The sequence below is a fragment of the Centruroides sculpturatus genome, unplaced genomic scaffold (genome assembly GCF_000671375.1).
Source record: "Centruroides sculpturatus isolate CEXI.00-Female unplaced genomic scaffold, Cexi_2.0 scaffold329, whole genome shotgun sequence".
Lineage (NCBI taxonomy): Eukaryota > Metazoa > Arthropoda > Arachnida > Scorpiones > Buthidae > Centruroides > Centruroides sculpturatus.
This window is the reverse complement of record NW_019384479.1, coordinates 234,250-256,387: the sequence shown is the minus strand read 5'-3', so window position 1 is coordinate 256,387 and position 22,138 is coordinate 234,250. Positions and strand designations below refer to the sequence as shown.

Below are 22,138 nucleotides of genomic sequence, written 5' to 3'. Positions count from 1 at the left end.
TTTCTCTGCATTATATTATATATAACATTAATTTCTTAATTAACAAGCAGGCAATGATACGAGTGTTTATAAACAGAATAATTATTTACTCTTGTAGATTACTTTTTATATATAAAATATTTCAAAATGGAAGAATTTTTTATCTCTTTAAGGACTCAAAATCGTTTTAATATTATCTCATTTATCAAAATATTCTTTAATAAATTAATAGAAGAGAAGGAAATTATCTTTAGTGTCATGTATATAGCTTTACCTTATTTTTTTAATAATAATAATAATAAATTAATGATTAATTTATTATATTTATTCAGTTTATTTAAGGTATTATAAGAAATTATATTTTAAATTCTCAAAATTAATCTTTAAAATTCAGAATATTGATGTTAATAAAGATAATTTGACCCGTTGTTAACACATTGCTTTAAGCATGTTTTAAAAAGATAAATCTTGATTTAAATGAATTCAAATATTCATTTAATATATTCGAATTTTAAAATTTTTATGTAACATTAAACTATTTTGTATAGAATATTTACTTTTGTAAATAAAATAAATGTTTCTTTTCAATTCTATTTACATATTTTCCTCGAAACATCGATTAAATGTCATTCCAACGCATAAAAATTAAAAATACTTCTCCAAAATTTCTTTAAACAATTAAAAAAAATACACTTATAAATAATTAACGATTTTCATCTAAAATAAAATTAAAAAATTCTATTATTTTTTTTAATCGATTTTTTAAATCCAACATTTTTTTAAATATAATTATTTCATATTTTTTTTGCAAAATTCCTGTATAAAATTTCTAATAAATTTCATAATATAATTAATATTTACGAACTTTATACATTAAATTATTAATTTTCTTTCGTGCTTAACTCATAAAGAAAGGGAGAAAAAAAAAATTTTTTTCCCTGTTTAAACATATTAAATAAAATTAAATCATTTTAAATTTAAATACTAATTAATAATAATTACAATTAATTCGACTATATACGTTTAAAATTTTCAATATTTACAAGAGTTAAGTGATTAAGATTTAATTAATATTATTCCTAATTATTTCGGATTTAAATATAAACCGTAAAATATTTAAAATATAAAATTATATTACGTAATTTATTTATAATTTTTTCTATCCCTTTCTCTTCCACATCTCTCAATCTTATTAATTGATTAATTATTAGTTAAAGTTGCCTATAATATTAACATAATTTACATGGAATATACTAAAATAATTAATCAATTTATTTATTATGATTATTGTACATAGTGTTTTCCTGTCTTGAAGTCTCTCCCTTAACATTACATCTAGCTATTCCTATATATTATTATTATTATTATTAAAAAAATAATTATTATTTATGTATATTTATATACAAAAATGATTTTTATATGCGAATATTCTTTGTGAAAGGAACGTATATTTTTGTTTTTAAACTAATAGATGAGCTGTTGTCATAAAAAATATTAAAAAATCAAAGCCCGCGGCTCTTTCTTACATAAATAAATCAGTAATAAATATATATATTTTTTATATTCTTCGAAGAGATAAAACAGATATCTTTGCAAATGTTGTAAGAAATATATATTAAGTTAAATTCGAGCAATATTTGAAATATAATTTCCTTTATCATTATTAAATGCGTACAATTAAGTTAAAAGGAAACGTTTAAAGTATTATTTAATGAGAAAAAAAAATTGTAATTGTGTTATAAATGAATTATAAGTAAACCTTGTTACTTGTTACATAATTTTGTTTATTAGTGTATCAGATATGAATATGCAATCCTATGCCAATCAATAAATATCGATCGTGTTTATCAATTTTTTGATGAAAAATATAGAAATATTAATAAAAAAATATATGTATCCTTTATAAATTTTTGATTTAATTTAGTTAAACATATTTTAATTAAAATAATTTAACGAAAAATAATAAATACATAATAATAATTTTCTACTGATATAAATCGTCATTAATAATTTATCCAATAAAAATTATTGTTATATGATTTAAACCAATTAAAATTACATTATGTAAAGTGTTAATTAGGATTAAGTAACATAAAACATTATATTTTATATTTTGTAAATTTAAATTTTAATAGAATTTGGGTGTGGTTATAAAATATTCATTAAAAATTATTGTCTTTTCTTCTGGGAGGATTTTACACATTAGACTTTATTAATTAAAAGCACACTCTTCTATATATATATTAGAAATTTCTATTAGCTTCTAAATATAATTTGGTACTTGAACGAAGAAATTAGCTTTACAAATCAACTATCAAGTTTCTCACAGTTAATGATATTTTAAAAACTTTTGAAATTTCTAAAGTATCACTTAAATTATTCATAATTTAAATGCTCCTAATAAAATTCGAATATATACAAAAATACAGGCTTATATTTTATTAAAAACTAATAAAAATGCTACTTAAATTACTAACAATTTTTCTTAAAAATAAAAAATATAAGAATTTTTAAGTTTACGTATAGGCTGATTGTTTACTTGTTATTAAATATTAACAATTAAAATTTTAAATGACTGTAACGTCATCATCTTATTAATTCATTTCGTTTCTATAACGACCATTTAAAGAGATTATTTTCATATTACTTCATAACAATTGGCGAATTTTAATAACAGAATAAGCAAAAAATTCAACAGGGAATCGAAATCATTTCCATTAGATCTTTCACAATAATACTTTAAAACGAGAAAGAAAATCGTAAACAATAAAGACTATATAAACCGTTTTCGTCTTCCAAGAAACTGTAGTTATGCATGTTTTATTCATTAATGAGATTTTGGTATGAAATGAAGACACGCCTACAAGATTATTCTAACCTAGCACCCATGACATCTCTCCAAGTTGTGCTTGTCTAATGTTCTAGTAGTAATGCATATTCTTCATTTATCTTTGACAGAACAATTCGTTTAATTTAATGAATTCACAAAAGGTAATTTCTCTGCATAAGCTATCAATTAAACTTATGACGAGTCACCCGAAACTTTCCTCTTTTATCGTGCAAAAAAAAATACCGGCGTGAGAGAATATTTTTTTTTTTATATATAATTAACCTTCGGAGAGTACGGCGTGGCCTAATCTATTGGGTCAATTTTTTTATTTTTTTTTATTTTTTAGAAGTAATTTTCAATTTTTCGGCTTCTCAAAACACTTCGATAATAACGAAATTGCACAGGTGCAAAGTTAGGCGTTTCACTTTTATACGAATCACACGCAATTAAGTTCAAGAGAAATCGTAATTCATATAAATATATCGTAATAAAATCACGCAAATGAAATTGTTTAATATAAATATAACTGTGTTATTATTTTTATCATATAATTGTATACGTTCTTCGAAATTGTATCACCGCCCTTTATTTGAATTTATCATTAGTTGTATAGAAAAAATTACTTTTTGCCTTGGCTTTGAATCGTTAGTCTCTGTGTTAATTTAAATATAGATCTAATCTATTTTCATGTTTTAATTTTTTTTTTTTTGATTGATTGTTTCCTGTTAAAAATTTTTATCTAAATAGACTCGTACATTTTCATTTTATAGGAAAAAGTGTAAGTGAAAAATTAGGATTGATAATTGGACTGTAATAAAGACACTTTACGAAAATTTTAAATATAATATATATATATAATTAGAAGTTTAAATTTGTCATTAAAATATTTGTAATGCCAATAAATATATTTATAACAGGAATTTCTCTAAATTTATCTTTGACAATTTGTAAAATAATCAATCATATTCATTCTTATTACCATAAATTCGTGCCAATTTGGATAAAATGATACTCATCCGGATGGCATTCTCTAAATGGTTTCGCCACCTTAAAGTGCCATCTTTTCAATTAAATCTTGGGTAGAAAATTAATTTTGTTAGCTATTATTTATAATAATTCTGTTTCGTGTTGATGTAATACGTTGTTGGCCAAGAGCAGACCGCATATTCGATTTGCTAGTTATTAATATTCCGTCTTACACAGTTCAATTAGATCTAATGCGTTGACTAGTTCGACAAACTCGTTGCTTTAGAACTCACTTAGCATAATTTTATCGTTTCTATGCCTAGGGCAATCCCCCACGTGTCTTTGCATCTGTCTACAGAACTTTGATTACCGGCCATGACTTTACAAATAAATAAGATTTCGTTTAAAATCCTCATCTTAAAATAATAATAAAACAAACTTATCCCAATCGAATACATTGTAAATGCGTTTCTTTCACTATTTTACAGATCGGATGTCGTTATAAAGAATGACTCACGCCACACAACATCCGAGAATCTATTTTTAATGTCACGTTTGTTGGATTACTGCTTCATAGATTAATTTAAAAAATATCTTAAGTATATGTATATAATATATATAAATTTATTTCCAGCTTTATGCAGTATTAAAAAAATTAAAATTAATTATTAAGTCAATAATTTAGTTAGCATCATCCTGTGTTTTCTAAAGGAGAAAAAGTAGAGGATCTCTCTTTTTCGCGTGAAAATATTCGAAATAAAATGTTTAAAATACGAATATTTTAATGTATTTTTATAATTTCTCATTAAAATTATAGGAATTTTTACATTGGTAAAAATTATTAAGGCCTAAATTACAATATTACGTCTCATAAGAATTTCATTTGTTACTAGATATATAAATATAAAAAATTCAAGAGAAATGCTTCAGATACTTAAGGTATATAAAAATAAATTTTTATGGTATAATATAGGCCACTTCATAAAGTATCTGTCAAGTATAAATCGCTCTACACTTTATAAAACACGACTTAAATACAGAACCTTTTTATAATATCTAGGCATACAATTCATTGAATATATTTAAAATCTTTCTAAGGCCGTATCTACGTAATATATATAATAATATTTTAATATATTTAATGAAATTAATAAGAATAATCTATGTTCTTTCACTGGGACATTTCAGATGTAATTGAACTATCATCATTTAATTTGTATTTAATTGTTTATGTTATTATTACATAGATATAAATATTCTAAAAATTGGAATTATAAACACGAAATAAATTCTTAATTTTGGCAACATTTTGGCAAAAAGACTGTTACATCAAAGAATGAATTCGAACACATAAAATTGGAATTTGATCAAATCCACCAAAGATAATGTAAAGCACACTTTCTTGAGAACTTAAAATAGTTTCGGGCAAAATTCCCAAAATTGTGATTTTTCTTCAAGGTCAAACATACCATTTAAATTAGACTAAAATTAATTAAGAAATTAATCTTAATTTTTACCATTTAAAACGTATTATTTTTGATTAAACGACGATTAATGTAACATCATTTATGCCCATAGTAAAGATACTGCAGAGAAATTTCAATAGATCAATTCCTATAGCCTCTGGATGGTTGCATCGCTGCAAATCTAGCCAATCACGATTAAGGATAGCATTTACGACAACACAAAATCCAACTTTATTGAGACACAAAAGACTAACTTCTCTTTCTTAATCTGAAACCTACTAAGTTACAAGTATCCTAGAATAAACAAGAACAACTTTTGGAAAATAACAAGCTGTAATAATATAGTGTTTAATGTACTTTTGTATATACTTCCTTCTTCTGTCTAATCCATTCTATAAGCCACTTTTATCCCTCATTTGTCTACTTTTATAGCGAATTCAGAATTGTCGATTCCGCAAATTCTTACTTCATTTTCCTTTTCGATTCAATATCTTAAAATTCTATTAGTGAAAATCTGAGTTGAAGTTTTAAAAATTATTATTTAAAAACTTTTATTTCTAAAATAAATTTCGAAAGGAAAAGTGTTATTTAATAATATTATCTGATGGAATTTTAGGCTAGTTTTATGATTCTCAGCATCTGTGACGTACTTTTGGTGATGGTGTGAATGTGGATCTTCAAGAGGCTTTAGGAATAAAATTTAAATTAAAGAAAAAACCTAGATATTTAAACATGTAATGGTTTTATTACTCTTAATTTTTCTCCATTCTGATTGTACTTTTTAGATCACCCTCATAGATTATCCCCAGAACAAAATCTTAGTATGCCACTGCTCAGCTTAGATTTCCTCATTAAATATTACTACAGATGAATAAAAGTATCGACATTATTAAAATTTTAAACTTATTTCTACTATTTAACGTATACAATTTTATAATAAAGACAAATTTTTCTCTCAGACGTCTCCAAAATTTGTTTGAAAACATATGAAAATGATATGCTTTATAACAACTCGTGATTTACCTTTATTGCTTTATATTTTCTGCTTCTATAACAATGTTGTTATCGTTTAAAGATTAAATGATTTATATATATTATAGTATAGATTCTCATAAACATAATGAAACTCACTTTCATAATTTATGGACAAATGTCTAAATTTTATTTCGCAAGCAAACATTAGAACTATTTTATTGACATCAATAAGGCAATTATATTGGAGGCCTAAACGATCAAAACCTCTTCAAAATAAATTGCTGCTATACAACTCGACCACATTCTGAACTAAACTATATTACACACACACTACGTACTGTACTATAAATAGGTTAAAATCCCTAAGTACCTTTAATATTTATCAAAATACAACATCATTAAATCAATTTTAAAGCTCTCTACACCATGCAACATCATTTAATATATTTTATAGATCTTACTATTTACCATTTATTCAAATATTCCTATTGTAAAGAATATAAATAGTTCTCGTCTATTTTGTCAGGATTATAGTGAATATTTTATTTTTAAACGATAGAATTCTCCAGAAAACAGTAAACAAAATGTAAGAAATAACAAATCCGTAGAGTATAAAATTCGTTTTTGGTCCCATCGGTTGAAGTCCCTCACGAAAACAGCAACACGCCTGTCAAACTTCATTTATTCTGATTAATTTAGCATCCAAACACGCTAATTAAACCGAAGCTGGCAAAAATCAATAATAATAATCAATAAATGTGCAAGATAGTGTAACTTAAATAATGAAGAGATGCTGTGCCACTTTTTTCTTATTATTTTTTTTTCCACTGAACATTATTTTTGAATCAGATAGGGGTTCCTGAAACAAGCCAGTCGTGCAAAATATCATCTAATTTATACACTTCTTCCCCTTCTGAAATATTACCAAATTAGTATATCGAAAGTAGCAACAGCTGTACAATGTATGACGGTTATATGCTGGACAAAAATGATGCTACCAATATAACAAAAATAAATTATAGAATTTTATTAATAAAATTTACCAATTCACTAAAATTTTCGTTAATTTTCTAATGGTGACAGATAAAAAAGCTATTTATTCATTTGATTTTCTCTTATATCTATACAGATAAACGAATTTCTTGGATTTTTTTCCTTCAACTTGATTAATTCACTATCAATTTATTAGTTATCTCACAGTATTATTATATTACACAAACCTATTTAAAGAAATTAAATCATTTTTTATGTTTTCTATATTTTTTATCTTTCTTACTCTTTAATCTAACGATTATATTCAACACATTGAACATTTTTTTCTTCTTATATATAATTCTAAAGAATAATAATAATAATAATAATAATAATTAAAAAAATAAAGAAACTTATAAAAACTTTTATACTTATTGTGTATATTCTATATAACTTTGATAATGAGAATAAACATGTTTTCATTCTTGTCCTATTTCAGAATCAGACATAACTTGTTCTCATTAGTTTTGCTTCCCTAAATCTGTTATGCATCAGTGCAGATTTTACAGTAATATTTTAATAACAATATCTATTTTAATGGTTATAAAACTTTGAAAACTATCTACATTAATTAGTTTTCTGCTAAGAATATAATCAAGCTCGTTCGATTTTGTTTCCTAAACTTAGAATTACTGATTACCCTGTAAATGTTACTTTCCATCATAACTTGAAGTTTTGCAAGGAAGCCAACCTTCGAGTTTCGAAATAAATTTAAAGTAAATATGATATATTTAAAATGATAAAAGTATAAAATTAAAGAATTTTATATTGTTCATAAATATTTAAATAATAATCTATAAAGTAATGTTTGTCATTTAAAATACTGACAATTTTGTCATCACATCTGGAGTTCAAGATAGGAGACAGATCTGTAGGAAACCAATCATTCCGGACACACAAGAAAATCATCTCTAGACTAAAAGATTATCCTAGAGTGAGAGTTGTTACTACCTTTAAATTCTTTCACACGCCATAAAGGTTTTGTAGTTGTTGTTCTTGATGTATCCCCATAAGTATTAGTATTCATTAGTAACAAAGGGAAGATGGAGAGTCTGGATCTAAGAAGCGTAACATGAAGGATCTAAGAGAATACATAACAGATGGAGATTCTCCCACGAAGTGCAAGCCGCACTGCAGTCTACACTAAGAATTTTTGGTGGTAAAACATTATAGTAAAAGCATTATTGTAATCGCTATAAAGACTAAAAATGAAATAGATCGGCTGAACATAAAAATAGAATAAAATAAATAGTCAATATGTCATAAATTCACTTAAATATTTTAACCTGTTTAGTTAATAAATCGATTTAAATCGTGTTTAATGCATTAATTTATAGTTATTAAGAGAAGAAAAACTCGAGAAAATACCTTTATCTAAAACGGCCTCGCTCTTTGTTAGTACTCATATTTTTTTTTTTACACAGTTTAAATGTAAATTAAAGGAAAAAATAAATGTGGATCTTTATTTTATTTCGAAAAATATCACTATTTTGCTACTCTATAGTGATTTTTGCAGGTTGGCAAGTTCGAAATGACTTTCCAGATGTTCGCTTTCATTTCGGTGTAAAAATCGAAATGCCGATAATCGATTATCAACCGGAGTTAATAAAAATCGAACTGTCTATATAAAATCAATGTAATTTTCAATAGGCGAATAGTTTATACGAAAGAGGGTTAAAAATTTATTACTATTTCTGGTAGATAGGCCCATTGGTCTCTTATCGATAGAAAAGGGGGAAGCAGACTTATGAGAAAAAGAAGTAAAAAGCATCTTACATGATCCGCACTTAATTCGAAATATCTTTAATCCTCGTATATAGTAGGTTGACCTCTGTGCCAACTGGCCACACGTGACCGCAATACAGACCCCTTCTCTCTATTTCTCACGATAAAGGGAGAAGCGATCGATGCGCATGCGTGGCGCTAAAACGCGTTCGCTTCATCCGCACGGATATAACATTATAATGAGAGGAGTGCGTAGTGACGCCCCGGTCCAGGGCAGTTTCGGGGCTTAAAAAAGTTTTCTTTTACTCACCAGTAGTGGTCGGTGTGGCGAACATCTCGGCTGAACCTGCCGGCAGCCGACCCGCAGGACAACAACGGTACTACAGCCAACCCTGCTACTTGTATCTCGACGATAAACTGGCTATTCAAAGCTCGGCCAAGATCAGACATCCGGGCAATGGATGTCGTCGACCAATCAGAGACAGTTTAGGTGATCGATGCATGGCTGTCAGTACTTCTAGATGGGGCGTGCATGCGCGTACTTTGCCTATACTTTGCGCAGTATCTTCTTCCAATACTGATTATTCGTGTTACTAGAGTTTGCTCCACATGTGCGATTTTTGTTGTGATTTTTTCTCTCTCCCTCATCCTTCCGTCGTATTAATCTCTAAATCTTTAATCCCTTATCCAAAGGATGATCATTAAATTCGCTTCCCGTCTATCTAAATCTTTGAGGAATACAAAAAATCTTGTCCAATTCCTAATTAATCGTTGAATATTCCGACTGTTCCGACGTCCAAACTGATGATCAAGATCGCAGAAGAATCTTCATCCGTGCGGAACGATTGTTAGAACGGCGTGCATCTTTAAAATTCCGAAATGATAACACTCTGACGGCAATGCAGAATCCCATACCAAAAATCTACTTCAGCGTTAAGTGATATTCAATGATAAATTACGTTACGCTTCCGAGCAACGCCTCTGTTTGTTACTACTTAAAGTGTTTAACAAATGCATCGAAAGACGATAATGAAAATGATCGTAACTAAACTCTGATCATTCGTTAATTCTTATTTTTGTTTTTTGTTACAGATAAAAACTTATATAAATCGATAATGACTCGTCGTGATTATCATCTCGTAAGTGTTGAGTGACGACGCCGATGATACTGGGGTCATCCACTAGCGAAGTGGAGATTTTGATCGTCATTTTTCCCTCCATCATTTTCACTATTGATAAATTGTTTAAGATGATAATCGCCTCTCTTAAAAAGGCGACAATTTTTCATCATTATCTAATTTACATTCGCATTTTCTTCAATTTTTTTTATTTAACTTGAAATAAATAAATATTTATCATCTTAAAATTATATTTTAGTCTTGTTTGGGCATCAGTTTTGTGTCCTGTAATCATTGGAATTCTTAGATATAAGAATACAGTTTAGTTTAGGGTACATATGTATTGGTATTATCACATACGATCTTAAAGTGGTAAAAGTTCACGTGACTGATTCATAAACAAAATGATCTCCGTTCAAATCTAAAACTCTGTGTTAGAAATCACGCGATCCTTACTAAATTTGTCTCACGTATAGACGGTTATGTGATGATATATCAGAAAGATAACGCCTTATCAATGTCCACATTCCTTTGAACCACGATCGCTTGATCGATTGCAAACTAAGTTTTCGCACCTGATCAATGTTAACGCTTTTCTGAACTCAATTATTCGATCGAGTTTTAGTTTAACTTATTACAAACATTTTTTCATTAAGTTGTGGTAAACTTTAGTGATTTTCTGACAGAATTCCACGATACAGAAGGGAAGAAAAACAAGACTCTTCTTCTTGGAAAGAAAGAAAGGAAAAAAAAATGTTTACCTATTTCTTGCAGATTTGCGATAAGATGACCTTTCGTAAGGGCAAAGATCACGAGCCATACCTGCAATAGAATCGATTGAGCCTATTCGGACGTCCCAAGGAGAAGAATTAAAGGTCGGGGGTGACTTAGTTATCAGAAACATCGTCAACAGATGAGTAGGGATTTTATCTATTTGCAAACCTCATTCAGTTCTATAAAATTCCAACGGACAGATGCAGAATGAGAAATTTTTCTTTAAATAAATATACATTTAAAATAACTAAATATCTGCATATGAATTGTTATAACAGCAACAGAATTCTGAAAGCGAAAAGAAAATAAAACAAAAAAAAGGATAAGCTTGAAAGATAAAAAACAAAAAAAGGTAAATTCGTTTTATATTTTTAAAATCTTTTTAATAAAAATTATTTGCATAAATTCTTTAAATGGATTCTTGCTTTCTGCCGTGTCGATTTAATTGTCGGATATTCAAAGGAACGACAGTTTCTGTAAAATCAATCGTATTTTACATTCATCTGTTTTAAAAAAATTATAAAAAAGATTAATGTACCATATTAATGACTCCTGTACATTATCCTTTAAGAGGTAATTAAAATCAAATATGCTATAAATCAATTTAGAATGTTTCAAAAGATATATTACCCTATTAAAATTAATTAATGTTAATGTTACTTTACTCCTTTATACATAAAAGTATACTGTTTCTCTCTTGTTTCTCTTTTTTTTATCTTTATATTTTATCTCATAACAGTAATCATTAACTCTTATATAATCAGATAATCTTTACATTTTTTTATTCTACTCGATAATTTTTGAATCCTTATATGACCAGTAACTTTATATGATTTTAATACAGGAAAGTTCTAATTTAATTATTGCATTTAAAGAATATATGCAATAATTTTATAGTAATTTAAATATGAAATTTATAAGGTCTGAAATATATGTAAATATTTATAAATGGCTACTATTACTAAGAGTTTGTTGCTTATATCTTCTAGAATCGAGGTTTTTTCCCTCGATAAGTTTAAAGATATATTTTTTTTTTATATTCAACATATTCTGTTTAAAATTTTCATTTTTTAAAAAAATATTTATTAAAATTGAGTAGATAAGGAGCGAATATTTTATTAGCATTTCAAATATTTTCGACACTTTTAATCATTTTTAATAATACTTTTCTAACTAAAATATACTGATATCGAAAACTTCTCTAACTTTAATTAGAATATTTTAATATTTTATTTAAAAAAAATACTTATTGTGTTGTAAATGTAAGCACGTGACTCTTTCTCACATAGGGACACTAACAGGACCCCTTTTTTCGGGTCCATCATGGATTAGGCAAGATCAACAATGTTATGGAAATTATGGATGGAAGACGACATATACAAGACAGACTAAAAATATAAGTGGTTTTATTTATGTTTCTTATTTAGTAAAATAAATTTTTAGAAGTTATAGAATTACTTTCCTTTTGTCTCTACTGATTAAAAAACTTTAAGAAAATTTATAAATTTTACACAGTTAATTTTAAAGGTTATAACTCTAGAGAAAATAAGGACGTTAATATCAGTTTATAAATTTATTGGTGTGATGTGACATTGTTAATAACTAGAAGAGAAAATCATAAGTAAAGTTTAAAATTAAACTCCCCTCCTCCTCCTCCTTTAGGCAAGATTTCTGCTATCCTTGGTTGCGTGACTAAAAGTATACACCTTTAGTAACAAGATTTAGTGAACTAGACATGAGAACATGCACGTGATTATGCAAGATAGCAATCGGAGATCATTACTGAGGCATGTTTATATTTTCTACAAAACTTTATCAAAATTAATTTTTCTATTTAATTCTTTAAGTTTCTTGACAGATGCGAGATATAATTTCTGATTTTTGACTTTCTAAATTAATTATATAGTGAAAAATTCAAGTAAAAATATAAGTTACATAATATAAAATAATAATGGGATTCTCTAAAGAACGAGTAAAACTTCTTAAGCAATAAGACGAAGAATGAAAACGTTAGTGATTAAAAGAGAAATTTACTAATTTATCTTATCATTAACTAACATTAAAACTTGGAAAATATTAAATGTATTTTTTAAGTTGTAAGCAATTTTCATGTACTGCAATATACTAAAATTTAAATCGAATCAAAATATCAAATGCTTTCTAGGGTATCTCGTTACTGCATTTACAATATTGCTGATGAAGTCGACTGTCTCTAAGTAATGGACACATCTCTTCTCCATTCCAATACTTACGATCGAGAAGATCATGGCCACTTTCAATATCATATATATAATACTTGTGATTTTGACTTCTTTATACAGTTGTCTTGCCTGTTATTTATATTCTATTAGGAATAAATGATACTTTCAAGCTTTACTCTATGACTATATTTTATTCTAACTTATCTTAAAAGTAAGCGTGCCGTTTACATTACAGAGCAGCTGTGAGGAGAAACCGAAATCACAAGTATTATAAACGTTGTTGAAAGTAGTTGCCTTACTTATAGATTAATTTAGGAAACTTTCTAAAATAATAGAAAAAGAAAAATGTACTTTTAATAAATTAAATTATAGTTTCCTGTTAAATAAGAATTAAAACGAATTAATAAATTTATGAAATTACATTGAATATTCTAAGGAATGAAACTGTTTAAAATGATACAGAGCGGAATGAAGGAAACGAAAAGAAAAGAATCAAAAAAGAGAAGAAAGAGACCAAGAAAAGTGCAGATTTAGTAAAAAGAAAACAAGGAGTTACTTAAATAGATCGAAAAGAGTAAAACGAGAGAAGAGAAATTACCATTCCTTATTCGTTTGCTTTCTTTTCTGCATATTTAAAAGCGGATAATAATTTCTTGGGAAAGAGAAGAAGGAAGCTATATTTTAATTATTCATTTAATCAAAGGGATTAAAGCATCGTTTGGTCCTAGCAAGGATATTCTTTATAGCATTAACTCTTTTACGAATCAAATCCCCTTCAAATAAATTCTAGAATGACAGGCGACGGGCGAATCTTCCATCTTCAATGGATTTGGCGGAGTGTCACCAGGCATGCAGATTACCCCCTTTTTTTTTTGATAAAAACCTTCAACCCTTATTGATTATTGACTCTCCCATGCATCTTTCACCTATGCTATTTGGTCTATATCAATTGGGTCCTCTCCAAACGGGTCCTTTCCATAAATCAGACTCGATTCTAAGATGCTCCAGGGAGATCGACTTTTTAAACGAACCCGATTCGCGCTTTTCTCCTATCTTTAATGGCTTCCACTGGCATTTGGATATTTAATGAGCTGCGTGCTTTCTTGCAGATTACAGAACGTTCAAAAATTTACCTTCAAATTTCTTCGTCTTTGGCTTTTAATTGTATGTAATTTAAACGTTGGCATCAATAATAAATTTTAAATTTCGATAATTAAAAATTATTTAATTTAACTTCCGAGTAGATTATAGAAATAAATCTAAAGATATGTTCGTAAACATCCAAAATTAATCTTAATTTTAAACGTATACGAGATGTTTACAAGTATCGTAACCAAGGGGGGACCAGAGGGCCCGGGCCACCTTAATTTTTTAAATAACTAAATAAAAATTCAAATAACTACAGGAAAATGTGACAAACACGTGTATACATCTAAGAGATTACTTTTTATCCGCGATTGTACAGTGATATGTGGTGTTTTCACGTTCTAATTCGGGCCCAAATATACGCTAATAATTGTTACAGTAGATTTTAAAATAAAATTTAATATTGTTTAATATTCAATTTATAAACCTGGAAATAATGTGTTGTAGTTTTACTTGGGGGGGGAGGATAAAAAATAAAATTTCTTATACGTGATATCACTAATTAAAATTAATTAAACGAATTTTTTGAACAGCTCATTTGCTTTCAATAATCCAAAATTACTTTTATATAATAGTAAATTGTGTGTGAAATGTTAAAATTAGCGTAAATTTTACTTTACCTTAACAAAAAGCTAAAATTAATGTTTAATACTTTATATTATTGACAAAATTAATTAGGATACAGTCAAATTATTATTATTATTTTAATAAACACATTATATAATTATTAAAATGTACTTTAATTGTAATGAATTTCTAAATTTTCAATTAAATAAATAATTACGTTATAAATTATTTTAAAAAAATAATTAAAAAATGTTATTATTTCTGAATTTATATAATAAAATTTCTGAGTTTATTACCAGCGTTAAAGTTGATAATTTATTTAAAAATATGGACTTTATAACTTAAGATGTAAGTGAATTGTTATTGTTTTGTTTAAATATTAGAGAGCATAATACCTATTTTTTTATAGCAATAAATAAATAATTTACATATTACTTTCTAGTCTTAAAATTCGTTCTACTCTATCATTCCTCATGCTTCTAAAGCAGCAAAGTAACTAGATTTAAGAGTCCCACGCAAATTTTAGCAATGGCATGACTCGTTTAACAGAAAGAATTTCTTAACTAAGGCTCGGGGCGGGTTGGAGACTTTATTTGTTTCTTGTTTAACCGATTCCTCGAGTTCATTTTTAACTCGGGATGACCCCGGGGCATCCCAACCGTGATTTCAGTCTCCCTCTGGTGTCAGTCTACGGAAATACGCTTGGCCAACCCCCCCCTCTCTCTCTCTCTCTCCATCTAGCAAATAACCCCCGGGCGTTTTTCCGTTCGGAATTCCGGGAATTTCCACTTTTTTAAACTATGTCGGATGGGGATTTTTTTTCTACTTTGACCACGCTTTCCTACCTGGGAAAATTGTTTTTAGAACAAATATTTCTTTTGCCTTATATTGAAACTTGGAAAAATTTTCTCTATCTCGTCGCGCTTTTACAATATGTTTGGGCATTGGATAGAGTTGAGTTAGGATGAGCCAATGCTTCTCAATATATCTTATCTTTTCTATCAACATCGACCAATACCATCTCTGGAACGATCAGCTTTTTTTTTCTTTATCTTTGAGAATTTTCCCTTATCCTTCATTGGACGATACATCAGCTTCACTTAAAATAAACGTGAAAGTATACACAAACATATCACTTCTATCATTAATTTAATATCTCGCAATTAAAGCATGTAAAATATATTTTATAAATCGCATCATTCTCTTCATACTTATAAGAGTAAAAAATTAATTTAAAATAATTTTCTAAGTTTTTATATTTTAATAATTAAATTTAAAGGTTACCTGGATACAAAAATAGAAAAGAGGGGATTGGTCGAATTAAAAATATGACGAGTTAGAAAAATAAAATGTAAAAAAGAAAACTGAAAAATTGAAATACTATCCAATAGTCTCTCGAGAAATTAATGATCTGGTTCATTACTTGAAGAGCTTGAGGATAAACTTTCAAATAATTACAAACATGGCCGCGACCAATATACTCGTATGGAGTATTGTTTCAATTGAAAATAAAAATAGGAAGCAGTTGTATTGATTTTTGACTGATTTACATGATTTGCACAGTTATTCGCTTCGGAGTTTATTCAGCTACGTCTCTACTGAGTTGTATCAATCCGTCAATCGATTCTCTGCATTGCTTTTTTGCTGCAAGGTATCAATATTCGTTGGAAATACTTCTTTTTTTTCTTCTTCTTTCTATTTTCTATATTGAAATATGATGTCTTGTGTAGCTGAAGGTGCAAATTTTGAAGTACCAACGAATGAGTGAATGTTGCACGGATATTGTTTCGCTCTCTGTTCATTCTTGCTGAAATCATAAGCGCCATTATCTCTTATGGTAGCTACAATAATTAATATTATTATTATTATCTTATTTTTAATCAATAGAAATCTTTAACAAAGTCTAAATATGCTAAAAAAAATGGTTTTTTTTTCGTTAACTCGCATATATTTTTAACTGCAATTATTTACGCCAGAAAAATATAATTTTTAAAGTAATTTAAATTTTAAAATTTCTAGAATAATATATTATTCTTATTTATTGTTAGTATTTATTTCAGGAACATTAAAAAAAATTACTTCTAACTTTTGAATTATCCATGGACCGACTTTTAAATTATTCCAGATCGATTATAGGCCTATATATATTTAAATTTGCATTATAATCCAAATGTAAACAGAATTAAACGAATTTTAAAATATATTTTTATGATTTAAAAATATATTAAATATTATTTTGGTATTGTTATTATATTCATAACTTTATCAAAATTATGTTATTTTAGGAACTATGTACGATACTTTTCCCCCCCTTTTGTATGTTGATGTGGGAGAGAAAATCTGTTGTCCTAAAACATTTCCGACTTGTAAATAAAATAAATAAATTTTTATTCACATCAATATCGATTTTAAGTGACTTAAAAGGTAACAATCTATATGTTAATTAAAAGAGGGTTTCAGTTTGTCCGACTTAGTTTGAGTAAATGGCTAGGGCTAAAAATATGGCTAAGGTATCAAATTAAAGCTCTTATGCTATAGATAATGCCTCTAAAGAAAGATTTGAGAAAGATAAAATGGTTCAGGCGTGACGAAGTGGCAAAAGTACAATGTTACGTTTATGGAACAAGCATGTCTGATTCCTACTCCCTTTTTATTTTAACCCGAGCAATTTTTTTTTGTGTTTTGCAGTTTCATTATTGTAAATATTGAGATCAAGAAATGTATATTTTAATTACTCAGACCATTGTTTTTATCACAACTCACACTCACCACCCCTCAAAAGCCATCAACGGGATACACAGCTAATTTATGTTTATTTTAGACACTTTAACAGATCCGCAGTTATCTCGATCACTGGAGATGGACTTCATTTATGAATAATCAACGAAAAATACATTTAGACTTTACTATATTTTAAAATTTCGTTTACAAACGAATTTTAAAATAAAGGAAAATCTTATATTTAAAGTTTACGAAACATTAGTACAGTATAAGTTACTGTATATCCGATATAAATTTAAATTTGTAAGGATTGTCTCGGTAACAAAGCGAGAACTCTTCATAATTTATTAGATTTAATATATTTCTTTTTAAAAGGATAGGAACGAGAAGTAAAGTCTATAATCTGTCGAAAGTATATTTCATTTTCGCTGAAAGCAATAAAAGAGATTCCTTTTATTATATATTGCACTTCTGTCAACATAACTGCAATTGCGTTAACTATCGATCTAACTGAGATCTCGGAAATTTGATTTGGAACTATTCTGAAGAAGTTTCTCCATAGCTCCTTCACTAATATAATTAAAAATATATATATATATTTAACTTTAATTTTCTTTAAATTACTTCTTTCAAAAATTAAAAACCTTATTCGCGAATGATAAGAATTCATGTTTCCTAACTAAATATTACGTCTCTAGATAATAAAATCGAAATTTTAGTTGGCTTTAACATTATACAATCTAATTTAAGCTCCTAACTACTAACTTTCGCGGTGATAATACTTTAAAAGTTCTAGCAGCAGCTTATATTTATTTACTCGTTTCCATTTATATGATTGTTATTATTACGAACATAACTTTCACGTATTGTACAGTAACCTATACTAACAGTAAGTTTTATCTCTGCCGATCGGAATAATCGTAAAATCTTTTCAAAATTTCAATGAAAGCTGATAGTAACTTTTTAATTCCATTCCATAAAATGTTTTAAACTTACGAAGCATTCAAAATCAATAGAATTTCTTAACTTCCTTTTCTAATTCTTATCCCCCAAAAAATCCTTGCATCAAAACAAGATCGCGCTTTAAATAGACTTGACTTTGTGATTTTTTACTTTTATTCCTATAAAAGCGATAAATGCACTTTTTGGATGTTTCTCTTTTCTTTCTTTCTTATCTCTAAGCTTTTGAAACTCGACAAACTGCGACTTGGAAAAGAAATGGGAAGTCATTTTGGAAATGAAATTGCCTCAAAGAAATCAATTTCCTAAGGCATTTTGTTCGTCAGAGAAGAAGGGTTGTTTTTTTTTATTTTATTTTTTTAAAGTTCTTGTTCACCTTTTCTCTTTAACTTTACAATCTGTGAAAAAGATGCGAACCACTTGTTTAAGAGGACCCCCTCTTACTCTGTCTATCAACCAATGTTTGTATATCGTTGGCCAGATGATGTTTAACCGTTTTCTATAACAGTATTCGAGAGAACTTGCATACAATATTTCAAACTTCAAGCTTATTACCATTCTTAAGATGAAACTATCAAAACTTACGTTTTAAGATATCTCTTCTAACAACTTTCGTCCATTTTANTGATTTTGATTTTTAAAAAAAAATATAAAAAAGTACACATTTTATAATAAAAACCTGGCATTTACTGAAGCAAAGCATTGATTAATAGAGAAGTTGTGTGATCAGCAGTGACTACTTCACTCTTTACTGCTTAGAATGAAGTTGAGAAAAGGTAAAAAAATAATAATAATAAAAAAATAACTCCACGCAATCGAAATTGCTCTTTAAGGATCAGAACACGTTCCAAGGAGTCAGCACTTTGCACCGTCCAACAATCCTCTCTTTATCTGAAGAATTATTTTCTTGAAAAGCAATTCATATAGAAGTTATATATTAATATTGATACCTCTAAAAATGGCATTTGCAGCAATTTTTTATTTATAATTGACCTAAGATATCAACACGTTACAGCAAACAATATCCGAACTCACGCGTGTTATTAGCCTTGTCGTGTTATGAATAAGTTAAATAATAATAATAATAATAATAAAATATTTAAATAATTTAAATTGAAATTTTGTAAAATATTTTATCGATATTTTATAAATAGAAGAGACCCGATATGACCCGATGACTCTAAATAACGAATGAGAAAAGACAGACGAAATTAAATATTATATTAATGATTAATTATATAACTTAATAACCTTTAACCTTTGATATTCTGAATTAATTAATTATTTTCTATTAATTTACTTACATAACGTTCAATCCGGTAAAATAAACAAACGAGAATCATTTTTTATTTTTTTAAATTATTATAAATTTCTTGATAAATTTATTAAATTATTAAAAAAATAAAGATGTTTTTAAGTTAAAATATTAAAAAGAAATAACGATAATTTTCCCTACTGCAAAAGTTTTATATGTACTTCATGCTTATGCACTTATAAAAAATGTTTTGTTTATTTGTTTTATTAATTAAATTCATATTTTTACATACGATTTAAACGGGATATTAATTTTATCATAGGATTTATCATCGTTTAAAAAAACTCTTGAATTATTATAATTTTCATAAATCATGTCAGCACTTCTGTTCACGTTATACTTTAACAGTATGTCTCCCAGTAATCTAATTCTTTCATCAAATTATGTATTATGTATGGAAAAAATATGCACTCTTAAATTCAATTGTTTGAAAACGAAATTCGCGATAAATTAATTAAAACTTGTAAATGCCGATAAGTAGACATTTTTCATAAAATTTAAATATAAATTTTACTGTTTATCCTTTTAAAAATTAATTATTTCTTAATCTTTTGTGGATCCCACTTAAAAAATAATTTTCAAATGTTTATAATCGCAGAAGGAGCAAACGGGGCACTCGCTTCCTTGGGATCGACTAAAAATGCCTCAGATTTAGTATAAGAGCTGCAATTTTTAATCATATTCTTAATTTATTCGATTTGAAATATATGCTCGCCATCTCAAATTAGAAATGTCTTGCTCCTGTAAATCATACTTTTCCTGACAACAGTAGAGTAATGCCGGTCATCTATGTATTACGTTTTGGAGAAAATGTTTGAATTGAAATCACGTGATTACCGGTCTACACCGGAAGTTCGTATACAGTTAATTCGAGCCTCCTAGGTAAGCTTTCCATATTTGATCTCGTCTAGTTTCTTCAAATCGCATCCTAATATGTAGCCTTACATTCTCGACCATGAGACACTGTCTTGAAAATACTGTATTGAATACAATATTGCATCAAAATAGATTATAGTATACACTGTATCCTATAATATAATTGTAAAAAAAATAATAATTTATTTATGTAATTATTTGTCTCCAAGCTTTGCCTCCTTGGAAAATTTTCAGATGTCCATGCTATTATGCACATATACTATATACATAGCATTCTGGTTTCTTTGAGATTAAGATGAAAAATTCAAGATGAGTATAGATATATATATATATATATATATACCTTCAAATATTTAGTATTGATTTTGATTTTAAAAAAAAATATAAAAAAGTACACATTTTATAATAAAAACCTGGCATTTACTGAAGCAAAGCATTGATTAATAGAGAAGTTGTGTGATCAGCAGTGACTACTTNGCTGGTGAGAGAGAAGATACGCATCGAGGAGTTAATTGCGACTTTTCCTATATTAATCGTACGAAAAATCTTAATTCGATTCTCGCTCTGCTTCATTTTTAAGTAAAATCGCTTATGGCGAAAAATTTAGTAAAAAATGCTTAAAAATTTCCTTCTTAATATATATATGTTAGAAGATTGTAAAACGAGTGGTAACAAATTGAAACTTACTGAAAGAAATCTTAAATTGGTGCTTAACAAGAAACAATTGTCCGAGACATGATTTTCTGCAGATATTTGTGGATGCCAGCGTGCAGCAAACTTGGTAGAAAAATAATACCAATTCCAAACAGCTTCTAATGGCTTCCATTTAGACCACTAGAGTTCTCGACTGCTCTGCTTCGAGTGATTCATGCATCACGGCTTTCCGCCAGATGGCGCAAGTTGAGGGGGTGAAGAGAGAAGAAGGAGGGGGGGAGAAAAAGTAAAAGAGTGCTTAGAGAGATAAAAAAAATAAAATAAAATAAAAATAAATCCTTTCGGATTCGAACTTGATCAGTTAGATATTAATATATATTTATTGCATTAAATTTTTTTTTTAAATCTCGATAATAACAATTAGAAAAGACGTGAGGGAAATATAAAGAAGTTCTCCGACTTTAATGGAGTTATGATAAATCAATGCTGTTAATGTATCCTCTGAGATTGCATTGTTTATTTTTAGTAGGTGTTGGCGTTAAATTTAAATTTACTGTTTTTTTTTTACTCTCTTTCTTCCTTTTTAATCGGTGTAAGCGTGATGAGAAGATTTAGATAAAGGTAAAAGAAGGTAAAAAATATATATATATATGTGATTTGTGAGAAAAATTAGAGATTAAAAAATGATCCACTGTGTTTGAAACATAATAAAAGGTAAATCAGGATTAATTGTAAAGTTTAAATAAGGAGTTATTAAATAATCTAGAATTCAACTGTTGAGGAACGTATAATTGTGTTGAAGATTTAAACACGATTAAATTCGAATAAACCTT

At 27.5% G+C, this 22,138-nt stretch overlaps 1 protein-coding gene across 3 annotated transcripts in view; it reads right to left on the bottom strand.

Moving 5' to 3' along the window:
- The window catches only part of LOC111621405 (glutamate-gated chloride channel-like), a 133,903-nt gene extending 112,400 nt beyond the window's left edge, over positions 1 to 21,503 (bottom strand). For 2 of the 3 annotated variants that reach the window (XM_023363519.1, XM_023363522.1), the window contains exon 1: positions 9,284 to 9,434. The gene's annotated coding sequence lies outside the window, so the exon portion shown is untranslated. Of the gene's footprint in view, positions 1 to 9,283; positions 9,435 to 21,338 lie in introns of those variants that run through there. The other variant, XM_023363521.1, reaches the window with a different exon arrangement.
- Between the last annotated feature and the right edge of the window lie 635 nt (positions 21,504 to 22,138).